Source organism: Melospiza georgiana, chromosome 25 (genome assembly GCF_028018845.1).
Source record: "Melospiza georgiana isolate bMelGeo1 chromosome 25, bMelGeo1.pri, whole genome shotgun sequence".
NCBI classification, from domain to species: Eukaryota; Metazoa; Chordata; class Aves; order Passeriformes; family Passerellidae; genus Melospiza; species Melospiza georgiana.
The window spans coordinates 6,333,382-6,360,617 of record NC_080454.1 but is presented as its reverse complement, the minus strand read 5'-3'; the positions used below and the strand labels follow the sequence as shown (position 1 = coordinate 6,360,617).

The 27,236-nt window shown below is 53.6% G+C and overlaps 3 pseudogenes; 2 read left to right on the top strand and 1 right to left on the bottom strand.

The window, feature by feature from the left end:
* LOC131093377 (uncharacterized) overlaps positions 1-27,236 on the bottom strand; it is a 1,138,058-nt pseudogene that overhangs the window by 208,218 nt on the left and 902,604 nt on the right.
* The window catches only part of LOC131093378 (zinc finger protein 208-like), a 496,041-nt pseudogene that overhangs the window by 390,719 nt on the left and 78,086 nt on the right, over positions 1-27,236 (top strand).
* LOC131093445 (SLA class II histocompatibility antigen, DQ haplotype C beta chain-like) lies at positions 8,421-10,159 on the top strand (annotated as a pseudogene).

Below are 27,236 nucleotides of genomic sequence, written 5' to 3'. Positions count from 1 at the left end.
AAAGGGGCGGTGCCTGGACAGAAACAAAAGTGGGCGGTACACAGCAGGTGTGGAATGGGGATGATTCTGGATGATTTTCTCTCCTTTCTCGAACACTTTTGCTGCCATCTTCCCCCACACAATGATGTCATTGATGTACTGCAGCTGTTCTGGAGCTTCACCCTTTTCCAGTGCAGCCAGGATCAGTCCATGGCAGATGGTAGGACTGTGCTTCCACCCCTGGGGCAGTTGGTTCCAGGTGTACTGCACACCCCTCCAGGTGAAAGCAAACTGAGGCCTGCATTCTGCTGCCAGAGAAATGGAAAAAAAAAGTATTAGCAATGCCAATGGTGGCAAACCACTTTGCTGCAGATGGGGCTGTTGAAGGGTGAGTGGGTTTGGCTGACCACCCCTTGGCACTCCAGCTCATGGATCATTTTGTGGATGGGAATCATGGCATCCCAATTCATCCAATACCGCCGGCGGTGCACTGTCGAAGTGGCAATTGGTATTTGTTGCTGTTCTACCCCCAGGAGTCCTACTGCAGATGGGTTTTCTGATAGTCCAGCCAAGGTGTTCAACTGCTTTATGATCTCTGGCTCTACAGCAGCTATTCCAAAAGCCCACCTGAGTCCCTTTGGGTCTTTGTAAAGCCATTTCAGAGGACGTCTATGCCCAGAATACATGGGGCCTCTGGGCCAGTCACAACAGGATGTTTCTGGGAAGGATCCACTCCTTCCCAGTCAGGCTCACCTCAGCTCCCAACAGGGTCAATTGCTGGGATCCCCCCGTCAATGGAAACAGGTTCTGCCCCCACATGCCCTGATGGTATCAGGGTACACTGCGCACCAGTATCAACTAAGGCATTGTATTTTTGTGGTTCTGATGTGCCAGGCCATTGGATCCACACCGTCCAAAAGATCTGGTTTTCCGTGCCTCTCCCTGGCTACAGGCAGGGCCCCCCTTTCCTGGGCATACATGCTAGAGGTACCTTCACTTTAGTGGAACTCCCTTGGTTAGTGTTTCCCTCCTTGAGTTGATGCACGCGTGCTGCCAGAACAGAAGTGGGTTTCCCATTCAACCTTCCCATGTGTCATAGTTTGACCCTGGCACAATGCCAGCGCCCCCATGAGAATACCCTCTCCCTGGTGTCTGCTGTGAGATGTGACCAGGAATAAGCAAAGCAGGCTCCTGCTTAGAAATAACGAAAACTTTATTAACTAAACAACAAGAAAAAAAAAAAAACCACAAGGAAAATGAAAACTTTACAAAAGCATTTTCCTCCTCCCACCCACCAAATTTCCCAATGCAATACATTCCCCCCAAATCACCAACTCTCAGTCCGGCACCACCCTATTGAAGATTGAGTATTCTAAATACTCAATCTTCAATTCATCAAGAGGAGAGGAGTCCTTCTTGCACCATAGGCTTCCCCTGGAAACACGCTGAAACCTCGTGTGCTCCCATGTCACTCAGCACCGCCCGGAAAATCCTTTGCCATCGTGACATCTTCCTTCCATGCCCAGTGCTCTCACCACTGTGCATGGACCAGAGCTGCTTCTAGGGTTGTCTTTCAAGGGTGCCTTGTCTCACTCCAAAAAGGCACAGTCTCTTCTTGGGGACATCTATCCCCCCCAAATTTTTTGCACCCCCTGGGGCTGAGGGGTACCCACACTGAACCCTCCTGGTTCTGAGGCACTGCCTCCCCCTAAATACAGTCTCTGTGTCACAGGAAAAAAATGGTTCCATCTATGGCCACACAAGAAAAGTCCAGCCAAAAGGCCACTCCGTCATCTCTCTCCCACACTCAAGAGTCTTCTGCACTTCCCTCGTGGCCCATCCCCTCTTATCTCATCTCTTATCTCTCTTCTCATTCAGCTCCAGGAGGACCAGCATTTGCAAGGTTTCTATCATGCAAGAAAAGGGTTAAAAATTTCAGTCTCGTGCCTGTCTGGATCTCCGGACCTCCCACGCTGCCCCGCCGGGACCTTCTCGCCGCACCCCCCCCTTCTCCTCCCGGGCCGGCACCGCTATCAAATTCAGATGCTGGCTCTCCCTCTCTCTCTGCCCTGCGGGGGGAGGGGGGGGGGTGGCTGCCCGATGTCTCTTGGCGCTCTTCCACCCTTCCATCCTCAAGGGCCTCCTCACCTCCCATCTCTGTCCAGGCCCAGACCTACCACAGGGCTGCCCCTTCCCCGCCCAGCAGCAGCAGCTGGACGGGAGAGGGAGATCTGACCTTGTTCCCTCAAAGTCCCAAGAGAGCTTCCCAGAGGAGCAGCTCTGGTTTTTAACCCCTCTGTGTTCTCAGAGGTGTGTCAGAACCTCAGTGGCTACATCAGTTGCCAATATTAAAATCTGCGCACCTATTGGTAACCACAGCATATCCCAAAAAAATCCCCTACTTCCTGTCAGTGAAACCACGACAAAATTGTACTCTATCAAAATCAGTGTGATTAGGAAAAATTTGCAGAAGTCAATATATAATAGCAAAAGCCAACACTACCCAGTTATTTATAACAGACCCAGGGCAGGTTTTTCCCTTGCATGGAGCACTTGGGCCTTCCCCGGGCCCCTTCTGCCCTCGTGCAGAGCCGGTGGCATTTTCCAGCACACCCAGTTTGTAACCAAGAGCCGGGTGCAGCCGAGAAGGCTCCAAGCGCCTCCTTCCAGGCTGACTCTGCAGGGGCCGAGGCTGCTCTGGGCTCTGCCAGGGCTCTGCTGGGGCTCAGCTCTGGGCCAGGCTGGGCTCGCTCTCCCCTCACATTGCTCCGGGCAGCTGAGGCACAGCGGGAGGAGGAAGGGACACAGCAAGGCAGTTCAGGGTTAAGAGAGTTTTTATTCAAAACACTGCCATATCAAACATGCTGTCCTAACTCCCATAACTAACTACCACTGCTAACCACCATAACTAACTACCAGTGCTAACTACCATAACTAACTAGTTGTCCTGACTTCTGTAACTGAAAGCTGTCCTCAAGGGCTTCATCTCCTCCGCTGCTCCCTCAGTTGCTTCGCTGTAGTGATCAGAGGGGTCAGGCTGGAGAGAGGCTTGGCTGATGATAAAAATGGGTGCTGTCCAAAGGAGAAAAAGGAAAGAAATTACTTGTTACTTTCCAAAGTCAAGTTCCTCACAGGCTCTGTTGCAACAGGACAAAGGGAAATGTTTTGAAACTCAGGAGAGGGAAGCAGGCTCAGATTCGATCTAAGGAAGAATTTTTTAACCAGCAGAGTGGGGAAACACTGACAGAAGGTGCCCAGAGATGTGGGAGGTGCCTCCTCCCTGGAAACATCCAAGCTCAGGTCAGGCAGGGCTCTGGGCCCCCTGAGCTGCTTGAAGATGTCCCTGCTCACTGTGGGGCACCAGGCCCAGATGAGCTCCAAAGGAGCCTGCCAAGCCACAGCAGGCGAGGATTCTGCTTGCTCTGCATGTGGAACGCAGCCAGACTGGAGACTGTCGGAGGGGGCCCCACAAGAAAACCCCTCCCTGGTGCTGCTGCTTCCCCTGCAGCCCCTGGCCCTCAGCTGCAGCAGCTCCTGGGCAGCCCAGCGCCGCTCCTCGTCCGGCTCCAGGCTGCACTCGAGGCAGTCCCGCAGCAGAGCCGACAGGCGCCGGGGCTCCTGCAGCTGCGGGGTCCCGTTCTGCCGGATCAGAGCGCGAGCCTGCAGGGAAAGCAAACTCAGCGCTCTGCCAGTTCCCTTCACACCCACACGGGCTCACATCCACCCCGGGGCCTCAGCCCCAGCTCCAGGGGCACTTTCCTCCCTGCCACAGATGCTGCTCAGAGCTCATTTTGCTATGCCAGCCAAAAAACCCAAACCCTGGGTCTGCCACAGCCACTGCAACATCCAAATGATCTCGCCTTGAGAGCCAGTTTAATTGGCTGACTCTGTCAGTAGGAACCTCCATCAGAAATAGCACATTTTGCTTCTCCAAATGGGGACACCAGCTTTACAGGCCATTTTCCAGAGTCAGTGTGGTCTGCCTGTGTTATTTCAGAGGATTCTTACATCAAGTGCATCTCTGCAGTGCCACTGACACTCAAGTAAATGCATTCCTGATGCCCCATCCCAGAAACTGCCAGGTAAGAAACAGGAGGTTTGTGTTGCTGAAAGCTCAGGCTTGGTGACACAGAGAAAGTAGCATGGACTAGGAAAGAAATACGTTAGACTATGAGGATGTTAAACAATCATCTTCATGTTCTCAACAAATTTCCCTGTGAGAAGAATCAGGGTGGAGATCAACTTGCAAAATGGCTTTTAGAAACTCCTGCAGAAAGCTTGCTTTTGGGACTGGGATTTGGGGGTGGTTTGGGGTTTTCTTGCAAGGTAACATTAGAGCTGATGCACTTGCTTCACATTTCCAGGTCATTCCCACAGCCAGATGAGCTGCAAAAACATAAATCCCAAAGCAAATTGTTGCTGGAGACTGAGGAATAGTCTCCTGTGTGGAGGCTGGAGTCCTCTGGGAATTTCCTTCCCATGTGCAGAAACCTCCAGCTGCTGCTCCCAGTGCAGGGTCCCCCTGTGCTCACAGGCCTCTGCAGCCACTGCAGAATTTGCCTCTTACCATGGCCGCCGTTTCCCTGAAGCAAGGAGGTTCTCCTTCCACCATCTCGATGGTCACAGTGCCAAAGGCCCAGATGTCCACCTTGGGGCCATAAGGAGATCTGGTCACAGCTTCTGGGGCCATCCAGTGAGCAGTGCCCACCATGGAGCTGCGCTGGTCCTGCTCAGGGCTGAGCTGAGCGCAGAGGCCAAAATCAGCTGAGGACAGAAACAAACCCTGTCAAAGGCAGCTGCAATGAGGAAACCAAGCACCAAGACTCCCCACTCTCAGTCTGAGAGTGCAGTAGTGAAGTCAGCTGGAAAAGCCCTCAGGGCTGTAGCCAAGCAAAGATGGAACTGGACCCTTCAAGAAACCCTCAGCTTTCATGCAGTGGCTTTTACTGATTCCCTTGGAGCTTTAGATTCCCACTGCTGCCCCTCTGGCAGGGCCATAGGCAGAGCAAAGGCACTGCTGGCACCCTGCTCCTCTGCTGAGCTCTCTGCAGGGGCAGCCGCTCTCAGCTGGCAGCAGGGGCCGGGCAGTGCCCCCAGCAGCCCTTGTGGGGCTGTGGCCCTCCCTGGGAAGCAGCCCCACACCCGCAGCCCAGGAGCGCCGTGCCTGGCCAGGAACACCCACCCAGCCTGACAGAGCCGTCCATGCTCAGGAGGATGTTGGAGCTCTTCAGATCTCTGTGGATCACCCGCTTGGAATGGAGGAAATCCAGGCCCTGCACACACTGAGAGAGAACAACACGGTAAATAGGTGTGATTCATGCTGATAAAATTGAAACAGTAATCAATATTGATACAGTAATTAATATTTGGAAATTATAAAACAGATACAAGTTGTAATGCCAAAGAAGAAAGGGAGAGGAGGGGCTCCACCCCCTCTCCTGGCAGATGTTCAAGGATAGGAGGAAAAAGCAAGAGATAACAGTTACTAAAAATTAACTGAGAGAAGTGAACATCTGATTGGGTCCCAGGAAAATGCCCGCTATAAGAGATTTATTGCTTTGATGCTAAAATGTAGTAATATCTTTGTTTTGGCTTACATTGTACTGGTTTGGTGCGCATGTGTAACCCAAAGGTGAATTAAATGACAACGAAGAAGACTATACGGCCTTCATCAGTGACGACCCCCAAAGACTTGTGCGACCACCAAACCGAGTGGTGGCGCATGCGTGGTAAAGGTGATGAGGAGGGCGGAGACAGAAAAGTGACGAGCCAAAAATAGGAGGAGATGGCATTGACACATGGCATATAAGGGGCGACTTTCACTTGGCAAACTTGTACGTGAAGTGGCAAGGGTCATTGAACCCTGCCCTCCGTACCCCGCGGTTGTTTTTGCTTATGTGCTATTATTTGAACCATATTATCCCTTTTTTATATATTTGCTAAACTATTTAATTAATATTGCTGCTACCTTAAATAATGTTTGGGTTTTTTTTATGATGGGATAATTGGGCAAACATAACACCTGCAAGCACAGAAGGACACCTGTCAGGGCTGGGCTGGCTGCTGAGAATGCCTCGGGCAGGAGGATCCTCCGGCAACGAGCCCAGAGCCACTCTGGGCACTGAGGCCTCCGTGTCCCACAGCAACGGGAACACCACAGGGACGTGGCGCTGTTCCTGCGACATCCCAGCAGCAGCTCACGCAGAAACCGCCTGGAAGGCTCTCCTGTGTCACAAAGGAACACAAAGAACCCTCCCAGGGCACAGCCTATGGCCCGAAGGGTGCAAGAGGAACTCGGAAAATGCATCAAACAAGGACACCCCACAGCCCAGCCTGAACACTGAGGAGGAACAAGGACGGCACCGAACCAAAGGAAACATGATCTTTAGTCACTGATGCTTCTGACTAAAAGCAGCAAGCCTTGTTCCATCTGGGATCTTTGTTCTAGTTCTAAAAACGAGCAAGGTTCCCCACTCTAAATACACAGAAGGCAGGAACTGGGGAGGAGGTGGGGTTAGGAAGGAGGAGGAGGAGGGACAGAGAGAGGAAAAGGAGGAACAGGAGCAGGAGGTTCCAGTGCCCCCTGTGGCCGCAGCCGCGGGACCATCGCCCCCAGCTCATCCTGCAGGTGAGCGGGGAGAGGGAGCTCATCCCAAATCCATCAGGGGGTCCTTGAGAGGGTTTTTTATTGGGGTGTGTTTGGAGCTCACAGATTGTGAAATTGACCCCAAATATCATGTGGTGTCCCTGGGAGGTTTTTTTCTCTGTGTGCGTAGGTTTGGATCTTGCAGGAGCCCAAAGCTGAGCCCTTGGGGGATCTTTGGGGGCCCATGCGGCCATTGCCCAGTATGGGCAGGGGAGGACATTGGTCCTGGGGACCCCCGGGAGAGCAGAGGAGGGGAACCCCTGGGACCCCCAGAGTGGGGAGAGCAGAGAGGGGCGATCCCAGAGCTGGAAAGGGGGGAGCCTGGAGAGGAGGGACCCCTGGGATCCCTGGGATCTCAAAGTAGAACATCAGGGTAGAAGGGACCCCATGGACCCCCAAAAGCCGCTGGATCATCCCTAAGCAGGACGCCAGAGAATGAAGAACCCCTGGAACCATTGGACCCCTGTGATCCCAAGGAAAGGAAACCTGTAGAACCCCAAAAGTGGAGAGATCAGCAATAGGGAGCTCCTGGGAGAGTTTTTTCAGGCTAAATATTGATGTGTGGAGATTTTCATGGACACAAGAATCCTGCTGAGTTCCAGACATGGACCTTGCCAGTAGGAGCCTCTACTCCAAGGCGCTCCCAACTTGGTTTCCCCCAAAGCAGGGTTTGTCATTCCCAAGCTGTGGCCAGATGGAGGAGGAGGAAAAGCCCCAGAGATCCCTCACAAGGAGGGGCTGCAAACTCAGCCCAGGGAGGTGTGGGGAGGAAAGAGCCCCCCTGAGCCAGGAAGGCGGCCGGAGATGCAGCCAGAGCTCAGAGCTGGTGGAGCCTCATGGCAGGGAGAAGCCCCACAAGTGCTTGGAATGTGGGAAGGGTTTCAGCTCCAGCTCCACCCTGTTGGAACACCTGAACATCCACACTGGGGAGAGGCCCTGGGAGTGTGAGGAATGTGGGAAGAGCTTCAGTGGGACCTCTGACCTCAGCAAGCACCACAAGATCCACACTGGAGAATGGCCCTAGGAGTGTTCGGAATGTCAGAAGAGCTTCAGGTGGGATTCAGAGATCGTCACTCACCAGCACTCCCACACCAGTTAGAGGTCCTGTGAGTGTCCCGAGTGTGGGAAGAGCTTCGTGCGCTGCTCCAGCTCCATCCCCCATGGGAGGATCCTGGCTGGATGATCCACAGTGAGCCGCGTTGGGAAGAGCCCTGGTGACCCCTATTCTGGCTGATCCATGTTGGGCAGGGGGAAGGTGTTGGAGAGATTTCTTTCCCTTCTCCTTGTGCTGCTTTGATTTGGTTGGCAATAAATTCCCTCTGTGTGTCCAGGCCGGATCTCTTGTGCCCGTGTGGGATTTGCTTCGGGATCTCTCCCGGTCCTTGTCCCCACGCAGGAACCCTCGGTTCCATTTTCTGTCCCTGTGCGGCTGCGGGGGCAGGGACAGAGCGGCTCTGGGGTGCCTGGCATCGGGCCAGCGTCACCGCTCACCACGGGCAGCCCTGAGATGACGCGCACCTGGGCACGCATTGCTGGGCTCACCTGAGCTCCCACCTGCCCAGGCCCCAAGGTTCCCCCTGCCCAAAAAACCCCCAGCCCGGGCTGCAGCGTCCCGGAAAGGCCTCAGCCAATGGCAGCGATGGCAGGAGGCAGCGCAGCCAATGAGAGCTCGGGCCGTTGGATTGCCTCTTCGGTTGCCGGGCAGAGCCCGTGGCCGATCGCTGCCCAGAAGCGGCGGCAGCCAATGAGAGCGCGCGGCGCTGCCGAGCCCGCCCTGCTCCGGACTGGCGCTCCCAGCGCAGCGCGGCTGCTTTGGGGCTGCTGCTCCCTGCCCGGCCCCGGCCATGGGGCGAGGGGCGGCAGCTGGGGCCCTGCTGGTGGCACTGGTGGTGCTGGGAGCCCCCCCGGCTGCGGGCGCGGAGCTCTCGGGTGAGCGGGGGGCGGGAGGCGCTGGGACAGGGGGGAGAAGGGGGAAAAGGGGGCGAAGGGGAGAGCTCGGAATGGAGGGGGAGGAGGAGGGGACCCCCCAAAGGGAGAGCGGGAGGGACTGAGGTGTGGGGGGAGGAGAGGGAGCGGTGGGAGAGGGTGGGGAAGGGGCAAAAGCGGAGGGGGGGGAACTCAAAACTGATCGCAATGGGGACTGGGGATTGGGGAATTTGTGGGAAAATGGGGAAGTGGCACCCCAAAGTGATTTGGGAGCGGCCGGAGGTGGGAGGGGAGAGGATGTGGAAGGGGAAATGGGGGAAGGGCGGCAAAGAGGAAGCGGCAGCGCGGGCAGGCGGGTCCCATGGCGGCCGTGGTGCACAGGGGGTGCGGAGTGGGGATCCGGGGTGGCCCCGGAGCTCTGGGGATGCTGGGGAGGGTGTTGGAGAGGCACCCCCCGATCTATGTTCTGCACACACAGGGGTGTTCCAAAGGATGACAAAGTCCGAGTGTTACTTCATTAACGGCACGGAGAAGGTGAGGTACGTCCAGAGATCCATCTACAACCGGGATCAGTTCATAATGTTCGACAGCGACGTGGGGCACTTTGTGGGGTTCACCCCCTATGGGGAGAAGTTGGCCAAGCGCTGGAACAGCAACGCGGTATTCATGGAGGACAGACGGACTGCGGTGGACTGGTTCTGCCGGTGCTGGTACAAGAATTTTACCCCGTTCCTCACGGAGCGCCGAGGTGAGCGCGAGGCAGAGCGCGTCCCCTCGGGGCCTGCCCTGCCAGTGACCCTGGAGCCCCTCAAAATCTCCCTGGGCATCGGCCCAGAGCCCTCAGCCCTCCTTGTGCCCACCCCCGGGGTCTCCAGATCCTCCCAGTCCCTCCCAGTGCCCCCCTGCGCGTCCATTTCAGCAACCGGTAAAGTTGACACTTGGCAACCAATGAGATCGCATCCTGTTCATGACTCATCTGTTGCCAGGCGGACCCGCATCGCCGAGTGCCTCGCGCCGGACTCGACCTCCCAGTGCCGCGCACTTCATTCCCAGTTCCTCCCAGTGCCACCAAGATCCCTCCCAGGGCCATTCCAGTCCCTCCAAGACCATGCCCAGTTCCTCCCCAGTCTCTCTCCATTCCCAGTCTCCTCCCAGTTCATTCACAGTTCACTCTTAGACCTCCACCCTCTCTCCCAGTTCCCCCATTCCTTCCCATCTCTCTGTGTCACCCAACTCCCTCCCAGTCTCTGCCACTCCCTCCCAGCACATTCCCAGTCCCTCCCACCACATTCCCCAATCCATTCCCTGTCACTCCGAGTACATTTCAGTCCGTTCCCACTCCCTCTCCAGCCCAGCCCAGCCCTCCCCTCTCTCTCCCAGCGCCCCCCAGCTGATCCCAGTGTGTCCCCGCTCTCTTTCTCTGTCTCTCCCAGTGCCCCCCAGCGTGTCCATCTCGCTGGTGCCCCCCTCGAGCTCCCAGCCCGGCCCCGGCCGCCTGCTCTGCTCCGTGATGGATTTCTACCCTGCTGCCATCCAGGTGAGGTGGTTCCAGGGCCAGCAGGAGCTCTCGGAGCACGTGGTGGCCACCGACGTGGTCCCCAACGGGGACTGGACCTACCTGCTGCTGGTGCTGCTGGAAACGCCGCCCCGGCGCGGGCTCAGCTACAGCTGCCAGGTGGAGCACGTCAGCCTGGAGCAGCCCCTGAGGCGGCACTGGGGTACGGGGGAGCCCCTGGGGGCGCTGGCAGAGGCGCTGGGCTGTGCTGGGAGCCACTGGGAGGGAGCTGGAGAGAGCCGGGCTGGAACTGGGAGAGGGGCTGGGGGCTGGGCAAGGGCTGGGAAGGGGTTTGGGGGATGCTGAGGAGGGTGGGATGGGCTTGGGGGGATCCTGGTGGGCACTGGGAGGGAGTTTGGGGGTGCTGGTTGTGACTGGGAGGGAGTTTGGGGGTGCTGGGTGTGACTGGGAGGGGTTTGGGGGTGCTGGCTGTGACTGGGAGGGATCGCAGCAAGCCCGGAGGGGCTGGAAGGGGATCGGCGATGGCAAAGCGGGGCTCGCCATGAGCTCGGTTGTGCTGGGCACAGCCTGGGAGGGCTCTGGCTGAGTCTTGCTGGGGCTGCCAAGGGACTGCGAGAGGCTTTGGGGGTCCTGCGGTGCTGGGGGCAACTGGGAGGGGGCTGTGGGATGCTGAGAGGGACGGGAGGGGCTTTGGTGGCTCCTGGCCAAAAAGGGATCGGGGGGAGGTTTCAGGGGGTCCTGACTGGGCTGGGGGCCACAGGGAGGGCGCTGGGAGGGGCTCGGGGTGTCGGTGAGAGGTTTTGGGGGTGCTGAGCCCTGCGGACCCCCCAGAGATGCCGTCGGACGCCGCCCGCAGCAAGATGCTGACGGGCATCGGGGGCTTCGTCTTTGGCTTCGTCTTCCTGGCGCTGGGGCTCGGCTTCTCCCTGCACAAGAAGGTCAGGGCGGGTGCCGGGGGTGGCGTCCCCGCCGTGGCGGAGCGTGTGCGCTCCTGCCGGGGCCCCAGCCCGGTGTCACCCCCTTTTCTCTGCCCACAGAGCTCCTGAGCCGGCGGCGGCCGCAGCCCCTCCCCGTGGGCTCGGGCCCGGCCAGAACCCCCCGCTCCGTCCCCGCTCCGCTGATTTTGGGGGGTCCCGTGTCCCCCCCAGCCCCGCTGGCGCTCTGCCCCCGCCCAGTGCCTGCTCCCAGTGCTCCCAGTAAAGCTTCCCAGTTGGGCTCGGGGCCGTTTATTGGGGGTGATGGGGAGGGGTTTGGGCAAAGGGAGGGATACAAAGGGTGGTGGCTTGGGAGAGTCTGTCAGAATTTTTCCTCATCTGCCTCACGATTGTCATTTGAGGACCACTGAAGAGAAGACCCCCGCCCCCCATCTCCTCTGTAGGAGAAAGTCACATGCCACAAGACCCCGAGACCCCAGAGCACAGTGTTCAGTTGCTGTTTTCACAGCTGTTGTTTGCTGTGTGCTACACTGAGCCAAATCAGAAGAAGAAGGGGGCACCGTGCCCTTTTTGCAACAACAGCCTTGGGAGCTGTCCCACCTCTCGGCCTGGCTGGACTTCTCCTGCGTTTCAGGTGGTCCCCCCACAGAAGACCCTCACCTGTTTCACAACCACCGTGACAGACAGACTGAGATGGAAGGAGCCTCTCCATCAAGGACTGAGACACGGAACCCCCATGTGAAAAGGCCCCTCTGCTCCTTCCAAGGACTGGGACTGAAACCCCCAGCCCGGGGCAGGTGTGTGGGGGAGGCAAGCTGACCAAAGCGAGTTGTTTGCCTGCAGGTTGTGACCGCTGGACCAAGAAAACAATGGCTCTCATTTACTGCCGAGAGCATGGACTACCTGTTACTTCTATTCCTTTTTGTATCTGTTTCCCCTCCCTTGCAATTTCCAATGGAGTTATCATAATGGAAACCTCTGAGTTAGCGAGAGACTTCGAGATCTCCCCGGCGTAACAGTGGATCCTCGACTGGACTGGACCAAAGGACTTCGTCTCTATGTTTGGCAGCTCTATACCCCTCTTTCTCTCTCTCTTTTGTCTCTCTCTCTTCCCCCACCTTTTTCTCTCCCTTAATCCCTCTATCGCATTTTGCTGTGCTCATTCAATAAAGGTGCATTTGTTTTGATTCTCATTGCAAACCCCCTTGTACCATGTTGGTTCTTTTTGCACCCTTAGATCAAATCCACGAACCATCACAAAACCCGTCCGTGACGACGGATCGTGACAACCTGAGGACCCCTCCTCAAATTCCCCTCCAAAGCCCCCCCAGTACCCACCCGCTAAAACCCCCTCAAGATTCCCCCAGACCCTCCCCAAATCCCCCCCAAACCTCCTCAACACGCCTCCCCAAATTCCCCTCACGACCCCTCCAGGACCCCTCACCTGTCCCTGCGCCTCCTCAGCAGCTCCCGGTGCCCCCCGTCCTCTCCCAGCGCCTCCCCCGCTCTCTCCAGCGCCTCCCGCAGGACCCGCCCGAGCCCGGGGCGGCTCCCGGGGGTCCCTGAGGGGGTCCCGGGGGCGGGAGGGGGAGGGGGCGCGCGCTCCATGCCCGGCCCCGGGGTCAGGGGGCGCTGCTTCGGGCTCAGCTCTGATTGGCTGGTACACGCGGGGAGGGCGGGAGTTGCTGATGGGAGACGCCCGGTGATTGGTTGGTTTCGTAGTGGGTATGCTGATTGACAGGATGGGGCGGGGCAGGCGGGCTATGCCGAGGGGAGGCGCCCGGTGATTGGTTGGATGAAGGCAAAGAAGGCGGGACTTGCTGACAGGAGACCAGCGGTGATTGGTTGGTTTGGGGCAGGGTGCACCGTGATTTGTTAATTTGGGAGATGAAGGGCGGTGATTGGATGCTTTGGGGCGGGGCACGTCACTATTGACTGGGAAAAGTCACGGATTTTTAAGGGACATTCCCGGTTTTTTGGGGAAGCAATCTCAGATTTTTAAGGAAAAATTCCCGTGTTTTGCAGGAGAAACATTGACGGATTTTTTGACACCACATGGCCCCAAATAACCTAAATAACCTCAAAACACTCGAAATAAACCCCAAAGAACCTCCAAAAAACCCTAAACAATACCAAAAAATGCCCCAAATAAACCCAAAAAAAAAAAATCAAAAAAACCAAATCAAACTCAAAATTCCCCAAATGATTTCAAGTACTCCTAAAAAAACCACAGATACAATAACATTAACTCCAAGAATGCCAAGTAATTCCAAAAAAACCCAAGTAAACCAAAACAAACCCAAGTACTTCGAAATAAACACAAATATTTCCAAATAAGTCCAAATAAACAGAAATAAACTAAGTAAAACCCAAGATAAAGCCCAATTAGTCCATAAATAACCCCAAATAAACCCCAAACCAACCCTAATTAAACCCAAATAAACCTCAAGAAACCCCAGTTCCTCCCAACCCCACCCCAAAACAGATCCCGACCAATCAGAACGCGCAGCACTGATGACGATCCACTTGCTGGGCACAAACTCAGAGCACTGGCCCCGCTCAGCGATTTTCAGCCAATCAGCGCCCGGCCCGACTCTGACTCATCACTTGCAGGGCACAGACCAAGGCCTCTCACTGCGGTAAATACTCAGAGACCGCGCGGGGTAATTTCCAGCCAATCAGAGCGTGTCTCGCTGATGACTCATATGTTGCCAGGAGGGGATTTGGTGTGGGGGGGAAAGGTGACCCTGGGGATGGGCTGGGGACCCCAAATTAATCCAAAATGGGGTCGGGACCCCAAAACGGAGCATGAGGGGCCTGGAGCCCCCAAAACCAAACACGGGGGAGGGGATTGGGGGAATGATCAGAAAGGGGAGGGAGAGTGGGGAATAGAGGGTTGGGACCCAAAAATTGAGCTGGGAAGGGGATGGGACCCCAAATTGTGGTGGGAGGGGAATGGGACCGCCAAATAAAGCAGGGGGGGGGTTAGAGATCCCAAAACTGAGCTGGGAGAGGGATGGGACACCCTAAATTGAGCTGGGATGGGGGTGGGACCCCAAACAGGATGAAGCCAATTTTGTTCCTAGGATATGTAAATGAGTTTATGGATATGCAAAGAGTCTACGAATATGCAACAGGCTGATGTCATGGGAGACAGGGACCAAGGAGCAAAGGTTGTTATGGCCACAAAGACGCCCCAGTTATTTTCGGGGACAACCCTTTAATTATTCTGGCTTGATTACATCAGCCTGTTGCATATTCATAGACCCTCATGCATAACCATACTCATTTACATATTTCATGAAGTATTTTATATGGCCCATCCTTTGATTACTACTACTAATAATAATAATAAAAATAATTATAAATTAAAGGGCTCTCAGGAAAAGATATGGGAGTAGAAATAACAGTTCTTTATTAGGAAAAATTAAAAATACAAATGCAGTAGTACAAACAAAAAAACAACAGTGACAGAGTCAGAATCCTCTTGGAATCCAGTGAAAAAGGTTGATCCCTTGGAATCCAGTGGGAAAAGGGCTGATCCCCTATGAATCCAGTGGAAAAGAGCTGATCCTCTTAGAATCCAGTGGGAAAACCTTGATCCTCGAGGAATTCAGTGAAAAATGAGGGTGATCCTTTGGAATCCAGTAGGAATAGGGCTGATCCTTTGGGAATCCATTTCTTACCACCCAAAGACAGGGCACAGGAAGGGCCGTGGGGTTTTTATAGGGTATCCCAAGGGTGGAGTTGGGGTTTGGGTCAGGGGAGGAGTTCTTAGCAACACACGAAGGGTGAGATTCAAATTCCTGTCTCTTAGCAACAGCAGCACTCCACACAGAACGTATCCCCAAATCCTAAATTCCCTCTAAAACAACTGAGAAATTATGGAACTTCAGATATATTCAATCAATTTCCTTCATTTAACCCAGTTTTGGGTGTTTTTAAAGGATGAAGGTGAAGTAGAGGAAAATTAAGGCCAAACAAAAAGTAGAAGCAGCCAGGTCTGTTCCCAACATGGATCACAGGGAATGTGAGTGACCAGGGCTGTGCCCAAAGTGCCTCCTCCAGTGGGGGATGGAGCTGGAGCAGCGCACGAAGCTCTGCCCGCACTCAGGGCACTCGCAGGGCTTCCCTTAGTGGTGCCTCCGTTGGTGTTGGGTCAAGTTAGAGCTGCTGGAGAAGCTCTTCCCACACTGGGGACACTCGTAGGGCCTCTCCCCAGTGTGGATGCGCCGGTGGGTGACGAGGGTGGAGTTGCGCTTGAATCCCTTCCCGCAGTCAGGGCATTGGAAGGGCCTCTCCTCTGTGTGAATCCCATAGTGCTGGAGGAGAATGGAGCTGGTCTGAAACCTCTTCCTGCATTTATCACACTCGTAGGGCCTCTCCCCGGTGTGGATGCGCCGGTGGGTGACGAGGGTGGAGTTGTCCTTGAATCCCTTCCCACAGTCAGGGCATTGGAAGGGCCTGTCCTCTGTGTGAATCCGATAGTGCTGGAGGAGATGAGTGCTGGTCTTAAACTTCTTCCCACACTTGGAACACTCGTAGGGCCTCTCCCGAGTGTGGATCCTCTGGTGCCTGATCAGGCTGGAGCAGTCTCTGAAGCACATCCCACACTCAGAACACTTGTACGGCCTCTCCCCAGTGTGGATCCTCCGGTGCTTCATCAGGCTGGAGCTCAGGCTGAAGCTCTTCCCACACTCCCCACACACGTAGGGCTTCTCCCCAGTGTGGATCCTCTGGTGCATGATCAGGTTGCAGTTCCACCTGAAGCTCTTCCCACACTCCACGCACGTGTGGGGCTTCTTCCCACCATGGAGCTGCTCATGGAGCACCAGCTCCGAGCTCTGGCTCCGTCTCCGGCTGCCTTCCCGGCCCAGGCTGGCTCTTTCCCCCTCAGATCCCTGCCAGCTGCGTTTGCAGCCCCTCCTCGTGCGGCATCTCCGGGGCTCTTCCTCCCCGTTGGCTTCCTGCGCCGTGGAGCCGCTCAAAACGGCCTCTTCCACCAGGTTCTGCCGCAGGCATTTGTCCTCCCTGCTCTCCATGCTCAGCTCCTGCTCTGGGGGAGGAAGGACAAGGACAGGATGGGATTTGCCTCCGTGTCACAGGCAAGGGCAAGGAGATCCCCCCAGGGCTGAGCTGCAGCCGGGGCCGTGCTGGGCTGGGAGATGGAGCAGCACAGAGGGGAAAGGGGCACTCATCGCCAGCTCGGGGCTGTGCACAAATCACAAACAGGACTGGACTGCTGGGAATGCGTCCTGAGCTGTGTTATTTTCCAACTATCTGTCTCATTACTTGGTTATGACAATGGGAAGATGCCTGTAGCTCACTTCACAGGTAGCAGACAAAGGACTTCATGTTAAACGTTACTTTAAAAGGTTTTTGACCAATCACACAAAGCAAAAGCATATTGACAGTAGTTCTATCCAAGCACTATAAGCACATTGAGGGTTAAAAATTGCTTGCTTATTTCAAGTACAATACCTGCTTGTAAGCCTTAAAAAACAATGCACAGAGCTCCAGTACTAAGCTTGGAACTTCCTAATATCTTGCTAGATATACTTTTCCGCAGGTTAGGGAGTTATTCTAGATAAGTGTTAATGCACAGACCATTGTTCTATTTCTCCTTACTTTCCACTTCTTATATAATTTTTCTGCTGATCAATCTATTGCCTGCTACAAAGCTCAAATCAGTTCTACTGTCTCTGTGGTTTGTCTTTTGCAGCTTTCTCAAAACCATCTGATTTCAAGCATTCCAGACACACTGACTTCCTCCTCACCTGCCTCATTTTCCTGGGGCATCTTCCTCTTCCTCGCAGCCTCCCAGGAGTTGGCAATGGGAAATCCTGGTTTGGGGAAAACAAGGGATGAGCACATTGAGTTTGAAGGTGCCTCTGTCCAAGTCCATCTCTACAAGTCACTGGCACTCTGGGCTCCAGAAACACCTCCCAAACACCCAGATTCAGCCCTGAAAAAGCCTCCCAGGAGTTCCCTGTCCCTGGCCCCTCTTCTCTGGTGTTCAGGAGGTTCCCCCCTGTCCCAGCTGTTGGGGGTCACACTTGGATTGGGGGTCCCCCTTGTGCCCGGTGTCCACCCTGCCCAGGCTGCTGGCAGTCCCAGCAATCCCAAAAGCTCCCCCTGCTTCGCTCTCCCCATTTCGGGATGCCGGGGCTGTTTGGGCTCCCGGGCTCCCTTCTCCCCTCATTCTCTGCTCTGGGCTGCAGCGGCTCCAGGGAGTCCCCCCTGCCCCTCTCCAGGCTCTTGAGGCTCCCGCCAATGGCGGCGCTCCCCCCTCTCTGGGCTCCCCCCTTTGGGCTCCTGGGGGACACAGGGCTCTGCTCCTCCAGGCTGCCTCTGCCGGCAACCACCACCACCCGATGTCCCCCCAAGGGGCCTTTTCCGCTCAGCCTTGGACTTCTTCATTCTCCAAACATCCCCCAAAACCCCAACCTAGGGACCCACAGGGATATCTGGCCGAGCTCCCTCTCCCCGCTCATGGGTGCGATTGGGGGGACGATGATCCCACAGGTGGGGGCTGCGAATTCAGGCAGAGATCGACCGCGTGGTTCCCTCAGCTCAGCCTCAGCCTCGATCTGCCTTTGTCCCTCAGCTTCCTCCCGCTCCTCCTCTTCCTTCCCCCTTCCTCCTCCCCCTCTGTCTTACCCCCACCTCCTTCTCCTCTTCCATCTCTCCCATTCCATCCCATCTCCTCCTCCACCCTAAGCCCACCTCCTTCTCCTCCTTCCATTGCTGCTCTCTGCCTTCATCCCTCCTCTTCCATCCCTCCCCCTGCTCCTCCTCCCTAACCCCACCTCCTCTTCCCCCTTTGTAATGAGTTCATGTCTTAGTTTGTTCATCAAGTTGCTAAAGACTATGTAAAGGGGAAAAGCCAATAATAGAAAAACTGCAATGAAAGATGTAACAAGCTAGAATGTTCCAAGATGAATATAACGGGCTAATATACTGCAAAATAAATGTCATAAGGCTTAAACTGCAAAATGTTAGAAGCTAATATGTTGAAAGGCTAAATAAGCAATGTGTAACTATACGTAGCTATGTGCCTATTGTCAGCCGAGGAGTAAGGGGCGAGGCCCTTGACACGGGTAGTGGGCCTGCTATGATTTATAGCACAATATTTGCTTATCTGCTCAGTAAGCTAAAGTTCCAGGAACCAGCGCAACCATACCAACTAAGGAAAGGTTGACCATGGGGCAAGAAGAAGACTACCAGCCTTCATCCTCGGACCACCTGGAGGCAGACTACGACCACCTAGCAACAGGAGGAGAATGAACAGAGTACTACCCTGAAAGACACGCCAACCCGGAAGCAGGACTGTATATAAACCCCACGAAATACCAGAAGCGGGCGGCAGTTGGCGGAGCGGAGACTCCCCTGTCGCCCAGCGCTGATTTGCTTTTTGCCTTGCTTGCTGTAATCAGTAAAAATTCTTAATCTGATTATACTCACTCGGCAGATTGTCCACTCCCATTTATAACACCCTTCCCTGCCTCCCTCTTTGCCCTTCCCTCCATCCTCCTCCTCCCCCAGCAGCAGCCACACCCTCGGTGCCCCGTTCCCGCAGCCCTCGCAGCCGAGGCAGGAGCGGGGATGGAGCCGGGACAGGTTGGGATGGGCAGCGCGGGGCTCTCGGCTGCTCCCAGCCGCTGCGGGCAGGGGGAACCCGGCCCGGGCCAGAGGAGAGGCAAACTGGGCAAACTGGGGGCTGCACATCCAAACTGGGCCTTGCTGGGGACCCTGCCTGGCCACTGCCAGCCCTTGGGGCTCCTCTCGGCACATCCGCCAGGGGGGAACGCACACAGGGCTGGGGGATCCCAGCAGTGGCAGCACTGCCAGGGACTGGGCTGGACAGGGATCATACTGGGAGTGACTGGGACTGTACTGGGCTTGTACTGACATCATACTGGGATCATACTGGGACTGTACTGGGTTTGTACTGACATCATACTAGGATCGTACTAAGATCATGATGGGACTGTACTGGGTTTGTATTGACATTATTCTGGGATCATATTGCCATGCCAGGGCAGACTGTGATCGCACTGATGGACACTGGGATCATACTGGGAGTGAGCAGGAGCCTGCAGGAGGCAACCGAGACCATGTTAGGGGCAAATGGGATACAGTGGGAGTGACTGGGAATATGCTGAGGATGACTGGGAGCAGCTGTGAGTAACTGGGATCATGGTGGGAGCAACTGGGAAGAACAGGGAGTGACTGGGTGCATGCTGGCGGCGACTGGAAACTGCTGGGCTTGTACTGGGATGAACTGGGATCATACTGGTGGTGACTGGGATCATACTGGCAGTGAGTGCCACAACTCTGAGGCTGACTGGGAGTGCTTGTGAGCAAATGGGATCATACTGGAAGGAACTGGAAAGATGGTGGAGGGAACTGGGGTACCCTGGGATATACTGGGAGTGACTGGAAGGAAAGTGAGGGTGAAAGAGAGGAACTGGAACCATGTAGAGCAAAACTGGTTTATTCTGGCAGAGACTAGGAGCACACTGGGCTCATATTTGGATCATACTGGGAGGGACTGGACTAATACTGGGAGGAACTGAGTGTCACAGTGAGCACTCCCTGCACATCATCCCCCATACTGGGCCTGACTGGGAGCAACTGGGAGCAAATGGCATCATACTGGGACTCACTGAGTTGATTGAGGAAGCAACTGGAACCATGCTGGAGACAGCTGGGACCAAACTGGGAGAGACTGGAAGTAAGTGGGATTATACTTGTAAAAAACGCATATTTTGTGATTGAGTTATCCCAAATATTAAAATGAATATTATATGTCTTGTGTTAGAAAGTAACGCTGTATTAATTCTCTTAATTAGTGAGTTGAATATGGTTTTAGGTTATTAAAAAATGTTAAAATAGAAACTATGCTTGGTAAGAGGCTTTTTTTAAAGAAAGGACTTGCAGCGAGATAGCAGCCACAGGATACCTAAATCTTTCAGAGAAAAAGAATTTATTGCCCTCTTTTCAGAAGAAATGAACTTCTTCCTGCCTCAAAGGCGCTGTTAGGTTTCAGAGGAAGAAGCTGGCACTGACCAGACAGAATCCTGTGTTTGAATGGAATTTATGCATCATGTATGAAGTGTATGAATATGCAACAGGCTATTGTTTTTAATGGTTAATCCTGTGTTAACAGGTGTCCTTTTTCAGGCTTGTGCTGCCCAGAAAAAGGTACCCGGACATCCATAACTCTTGGTATTTATTGTCTCATATTGTCCGAATTCGATTTCTCCAAACTGTGATTACTCTAATTGTATTACTATTTTTCATACCCATTTTATTACTATTATGGTTTTAGAATTTTAAAAGCTATTGATTGGCGTTTTTCACACTTTGGTAGCAGTGGATGGTAACTGACACCTCGCAGCCGGTGCTTTAGGAGAGTCAGAGTGGGGAAGGCGCGCCCTGCCCCATTGGCAGCCTCGCTCTGTCTCCCCTGGGGTGACCGACAGACGCAGGTTATGGTGGACAAAAGGAGACAATAAAACAAAGAGAAGGGAAAAGGCTCCCTAGAACCACGGTAATTGGCCCCCTAAGAGTAGTAATGTGCATGAAGACCCCTGGGAAAAGGGATTGGTAAGTATTTCTCAGGGGGGCAGGTACAGGGGGATGAATGTGTGTGAATGAGAGGAGGGCTGGTTGTCCCAGACCTGCCAAGTGAGTGCTGGAGTCTCCCACGCTGCGTTTCCGACTTCCCGCGGTAAGTGGCCAGGAGAGAGACGAAGTGAATGTTAACAGGAGTGAGAGAATCCCCCGGGGTAACTGGGACTGGGTCCCAGAGAGGGGCTGGACCCCACGGAGGAAGGGAGCAGAGGAGTTTCCGAGCCCAATCCACTAGGAAACGGGACAAAAGGGAACCCTAAAAATTCTGCTGGTTTAAGGGATGAGACAGCCCAAGAGCATCCAGAATTAAAACCTGCTGGGTTGAGGAATTAACATTTCAAGAGCATCCACCGTTGAGCAAAATTCTGCCGGATTGAGGATATGCTCAAGAGCATCTGGGGTTGGACAGCACAGCTGGGTTGAGGGATATCCAAGAGCACGGGGACTGGCAAGAAACACCTAAACTTGTAATAGTGATGTGAAAGTGTACGGTAGAGATAATTAATGCTATTAATTGTATAAAATATTGTAAACTCCACACTAAGTCTCTGACCATCCTGGCCAGGAGCAGTGTCTTATTCATATACATCCAGTTCCTGGACTTGGTTGAGATAAACATCGGGGTTTTTAATGAAAGAATAGAAGCTTCCAGGGCGATAATCGCTGGCTTCCCCGAGTCACCAGGTCCAGCCAAGAGTGATTAACACCTCGAAGATTACAGCTACCACAATGATCCACAGCGCCACCCTGATGCATGTGAATGCTGACTTCCCCGGAGTCTACTGACAACATCAGACACCGGGACTGAGTCTTTGTCCACCTCTGCACAGGTAAAGACATGGTTATGCATGGGAAGAGACACAAAGAACATTCGGTCATCTCTGCCTCGAGCAGATTAAACTGTAAAAGAACTCGCTGTGTCAGGCAGCATTTGTGAACAGGGGGAGACTCTGACATTCGGAGCTCAGATCCATGTTCACTCAGCACCGAACCTGGGCTCGACGCTGACCCTTGGCTGTGGTAGTGTAGATGACCAAACTTTAGACTTGCAGGAAAATTAATAAATCTTTGCTACATTTTCCTATCAGTTTGGCTCTCGATTTGATCATTTATAACAAAAGGTACCTTATTGTTGCCTTGTTGTGTGTGAGAGTGAGTCACACACAAAATCAGCCTCAGCTTCCCGGGCGGGTGGGAAGGGGGGCTGTGGAAAGAGGAGTGTGTGCCCCACAAATGAGCCATTGTTCTCCTGGGTGTGTGGGGGCTGTGGCATAAGGTACAGGTGACCTGCAAAGGGGCCATTGTCCCCAGGGCGTGTGAGGGGGCCATGGCTAAAGAGTGTGAGTGACACACAAATCAGCCTCACAGGTGAACGGCACCGGAGGCAGCAGAGTCAGGGCCCTCCCAGGAGGCCCGGAGATACTGAGACCCAGAGGCCACCCCAAGGTGAGGGGGGCCACAGGGACCCGCGATTCTCTGTCAACAGGGATCCACGCTGTGTCCTGAGGGTGGGAAAGAATGTGTGGGAGAGAATGGGAAATAAAAGTGAGTGAATGTGTATGAACGAAAATATAGGTAATGTAGATTCTGTATTTTAAGCTTCACTATATCTCCTTGGAGGGAGGTGTATTGTACTGAAAGTAGTGTGAGCAAAAAGGTTTTTATTTCTGTGTGTGTAGTTGAAAGAAAAGTGGTATTTAGGTTGTTAGTGAACGTGAAAAACAGAGGCAGAAGATTAATAGATAAGATCTTGAAAAATGACACAGAAAACCAGTAAGTTGGATACAGGGGAAAAAAAGGAAAAAAAATAGTCCTTTGGGTGTTATGTTAGCTAACAAAGATACAACTCCTTGCAAAATGAGAAAATACAGGGTATGTAGTAGTCCATGGGAAAAACATGCAAACTGATGGAAAAAGGGAAATTAACCTTAAACTAGTAAGCTCAAACTTGTGAATTATATACTTTAAAAAGAGCACTAGAATATTTAACACAAAATAAAGGAACTATATATACTGATTCAAGATATGCCTTTAGAGTAGTATATACCTTTAAAAAATTTGGAAAGGAAAAAGATTACTTAATTCAAGAAGAAAAGGATTAGTACATGAGGAACTTATTTTAGAGGTTTTAGAGGCATTAAAATTACCTAAAAGACATAGCTATAGTACATGTTAAGGAACCCCAAAAGGGAAAGACCCCAGAAAGAAGAGGAAATAATTTGGCAGATCACAAAGCTAAGTATGCAGCAGAAAATAGAGCTGAAAGAGTTATGTTAATACTAACTCCAAACAAGGAAAAACTGGCAATTCTAACGTTTAGGGAAGCCAAGAAAAAAGAATTAAACAAGACAGGAAGTGAACAAGATAAATCAGGGAAATGGAAACTTCTTGATGGAAGACAATGATTCAATAAAATGTGCTCACTAGAAAAATATTAGAAGGCATGCATCAGAAAACGCACTCAAGCTTTGTGTGATCATTTTTAAAGAAACTAAGGGTGCAATGGGATTCTTCAAGTAGCCAAGCAAATAACTGAAAGATGCTTAATTTGCCAAAGGATAAATAAAAAGGTGATGAGAAAAACAAACAACATTAGGAGGTCATGAGTTAGCTCGTTGACCATTTAAAAAGTATCAAAGCACAACTTTAGATTTGCAAGGCTCTGAATTTATTGGTAAAAAAATCCCATTTAATCTAGAAGAAAGAGAATATGCCATATGTTAGACACGAGATTTTAGATGAATAAAAATCTTTGAAGTATCAGAAAGCCCCGAGAAAAACAAGACAAGGAAAAGGGGAAATGAAAGGGAAGGGAACAGGAGAAAAAATCATAAAGAGAGTGGGATCCTCTGCAGGTCTTGCCCCCTCCGTTCGCAGCCCAGGCGCCTGTCCCGGGTCCCGGCTCGCTGCCCGCCTCAGCTCCGCCTGCCCTGGTTTCCATCCCAGGTGTGGCCTCACTGCCCAGGGCAGCTCCACCTGCCCCGGCGCTGTCGCTCAATTTGTGTGCCCTGCTCCCACTGCCTGGCCCGTGGCCGCTCTGCTGGCCATGCTGGGGAAGATGGGGGTTGCTCTGTCCTGCCGCCTGCTCCGAGGTCACCGCGCCCACCGCACCCAGGGGGGGTCCCAGCCATCCCATCCCCGGCTGCCCTGCCTGTGCCACCTGCGCTGGGCACCGCCGCCGCTGCTGCCGGGCTCTCCCACCTGCCTTTGCTCTGCCGGCAGCTGCCGGATCAGCCGCCATCAGCCATGTGGGGGCTACCCACGCTCCACCTCGGGCTCCACGGGAAGATCCCCCTCTGCCGATTCCAGCAGCAGACCCTGCCCACACTCCCACCGAGCCTCGACGGGATATCCTCCCCTGACCCCGTCCTGCTCTGAGTTACATTCCCTTGGTAACCACAGCTCCGGCTGTTCAGGGAAACTCTCTCTCTCTAGAGAAAGCACCTTATCGAAACACTAGGAGCACAGTTAAAAGGCAGCCCTCTCCAAATTCTTTCCCAAAACACGGGAGAAAGGCTAGAGAAGGTAAAAAAGTGAAAGAGTTAGATGAAGGGATTGCTCTATTTCCGTTTAGAGAGGTTCCCATGGGAGGGATGCGCTGCCCCGCCCCGTGGGAGCCACCAGCGCCCCTGCCGGCCGTGCCCGGAACTGCACCCAAGGGCAAAGCGCCACAGCCCAAAGGCCGGGACTGGGTCCGGGCTCTGTTTGCTGTCAGTGCCAGAGCTGTTGGTGTTTGTTTGCTTTATTATACACACTAGTAAAGAACTGGTATTCCTATTCCCATATCTTTGCCTAAGAGCCCTTTGATTTCACTAGTCTAAACATTAAGAGGGAGGTGGTTTGCATTCTCCATTCCAAGAGAGGCTTTTTCTGCCTTCCCAAGCAGACACCTCTCTTGTAAAGCAAGAGAAGCACCCACAGGCACTGAGGGGGGCTGCAGGAGGGGCACAAGAAGGCCCTGCAGCACTTGGGCACAAAGGCACAGCAGGTGAATGCAAGAAGGGAGCAGCAAAAGGCCAAGCTGAAGGCAAAGGCCAGGGCACAGTTCCTACAGCCCCCGAGGGATCAACCCCAGGGCCCAAGGGGGCCCCAGCACCCAGGGCACGGCTCGGCCACAGGCACCTGGCAGAGGCATTGCCCTCCTCGGCAGGGGAGAGCCCACCCAAACAGCCCCTGGCAAGGAACCAGGGCTCCAGCTGCAGGGCACAAAGACACTGCAAGCACAGACAGCAGCACCCTCAGGACCAGCAAGTCCACCCCTTGATGCACATGGATTGGCAGGGCTGTCACAGCTCCCATCACACCAGGGACCCACCACACTGCAGCCCTTGAGAACATTCAGGGTGGGTCTGCATTGAGAGGAGGCCTCTCCTGATGGACACAGGGGCCTCTCAATCCACTCTGAAACTTAGACGTAAAGGGGAAGGGAAATGAGTGGGAAAGATGAGCAGGTATGATTTGTTCAACTACTATTAGAAGCTGGGGGGAATAGGTTTGAAATAAAGGAATTGGTTTTTCTTCCTCCTGTGATTGTAATTAAATAGGAAGGAATTTGAGAGCTGGATTTTAATACTGTGCCGTGGGGTGACAGCCTTTATCCCAGTGTCGTATGTTGTGTCTGGCACCTGTGCTTTTTTTTCCTCTCTCTCTCTTCCCCCCCCCCCCTCCCCCCGGTCGTCTTACCACAGTGGGGCAGGGAGGGAGGAGTGAGGGGGACTGGGGCACTTTCGCTTTCAGCTGTTTGGCTTGGCTTGCCGCTTGCTGGCTGGCTGGCTGGCCTGCTTGCTTTGCTTCCCGCTTGCTTGCTTGCTACTGCCTTAGGCCTAGCTGATAGCTGCCTTTTTTTTCCCTTTGCTGCTTTCTGCTTTCTGCACTGTTTTTTCTTTTTTTTTTTTTTTCCTTTCTTTCATCCTCTCTTTCTTACCCTCCCCTGAAGATACTGGACCGGCTCTGGACCTGACCTGAGACATCCGGGATCCCCGGAGGCTGCAAGAGAAGCTCAGCACCCTCCACAACACTGCCTGGTTTCTTTTCTTTTCTCTTGTGTTGGGGAGTGTTCTTTTGTTACTTGTCAATAAATAGGTTTTGTTTTCCACTTTGCTCCTCCAAGAAATTCCTTCCCGAACTCAGTATTGGGGGTGGGGTGGTTGGAGGTTTGTTTTTTGTGGGGACTCCCTTTTGGATATTTCCCCCACTTTGTCCTAAACCAGGAATACTGTATAAGGGATACAGAGGCTAGCTCTGTTCTACCTTTGTCCCAAAATCTGACAAGGCCCATGCTGAAGTGAACCCCAAAGTGTGGGCAGCCCCAGGGAAAGAGGGAAAATTACATATGGAGCCTATACAAATTACTTTAAATCAACCAGGACAAACAATGCCGTGTTCCAAGAGAGGGAAGGAAGGGCTCACAGCCTGGTACTGAGTCCCTGTTAAAGGTAGGGCTTTTGGAGCCAGGGATGTCTCCCTAGAACACTCCTATCCTGCCAGTCAAATAATTGGATGGATGGACAGGAGGAGGAAACACAGAATTTTCAAGTGTTAAAATGAAGATTAACTGAGGTGGCTGGCCTGGGCCTTCCAGACAGAGAAAAAGAATTTGAGTTACAGGTGGATAACAAACAGGGTCTTGCCAAAGGAATTCTTGCGCAAAAATATTAAACTCTATATAGGATCTCCTACAGTTCAAGTCTGGCCTCAAGTTAAAGGTCTGACAACCAAAAGAGCCTCTAAATGGATGAGCAGGGCTCGGTTATTACAGTATGAAACTTGTTCAATGGCACAGGAGGGTTTAGAACTGAGGACAGGGCAAGGGTTTAACCCAGCCTCCTGTTTGAACGGCCTGGAGAGGGGCTGGCAAGGAACCCAGGACTGCACTCAAGGGACAGAGCTCCAGACCCAGGCTGGGACAGATTGATGATAGGACATTCCCTGGCCTGAGGGAGAAAATGTGTTTGTGGATGGCTCTGCAAGGGCAGCAGAAGGGAAAGGAGCAACAAGACAGGCTGTTATTAAGGAAGGGCAATCAGACACAGCCCAGGTCACTGCCCCATGCTCAGCTCAACCCGCGCAGCTGTGGGTGCTTGTGAGAGCCTGGCACTGAAATGCCCTGAGCAGGAAGGCTTCAACATCTTCTGCTGACACCATGGCACCTAACAGGGGGCAAAAGCAATTCTCACTGCTTCAGCAACCACTGGAGCAGATATCAAGGGATATTCTCCCACAGGAAGCTGGGATGGCACACAGCCTGCCCTGGCACTTTGCTGCTGCCAACACCCAGCCAGGACATCGGCTCCTGCCTAAGGAGTGCAAAGCAGCACCACTGGTGGCCATGGGGCCCATGCCAAGTGTCCCTGAGGCCAGAAACAGCCGCCAGCACAGCTCAACACGGGGGGACCCCTCAGCCTGGCCTCAAGGGCTCTGAAGCCCCGGAGATTTGCACTTCCTGCCTGCAGCAGGAGGATGGGAGGCCGCCCATGAGCCTGCCCTGAAGGCAACGCAGCAGCAGCCAGGGCTCCACAGCGGGCCAAGCCCCTGCGCCTGCCCACAGATCCTCGCCTGGAATCCTCTGCAATCCTGGCCACCCTCCTCTGCCATC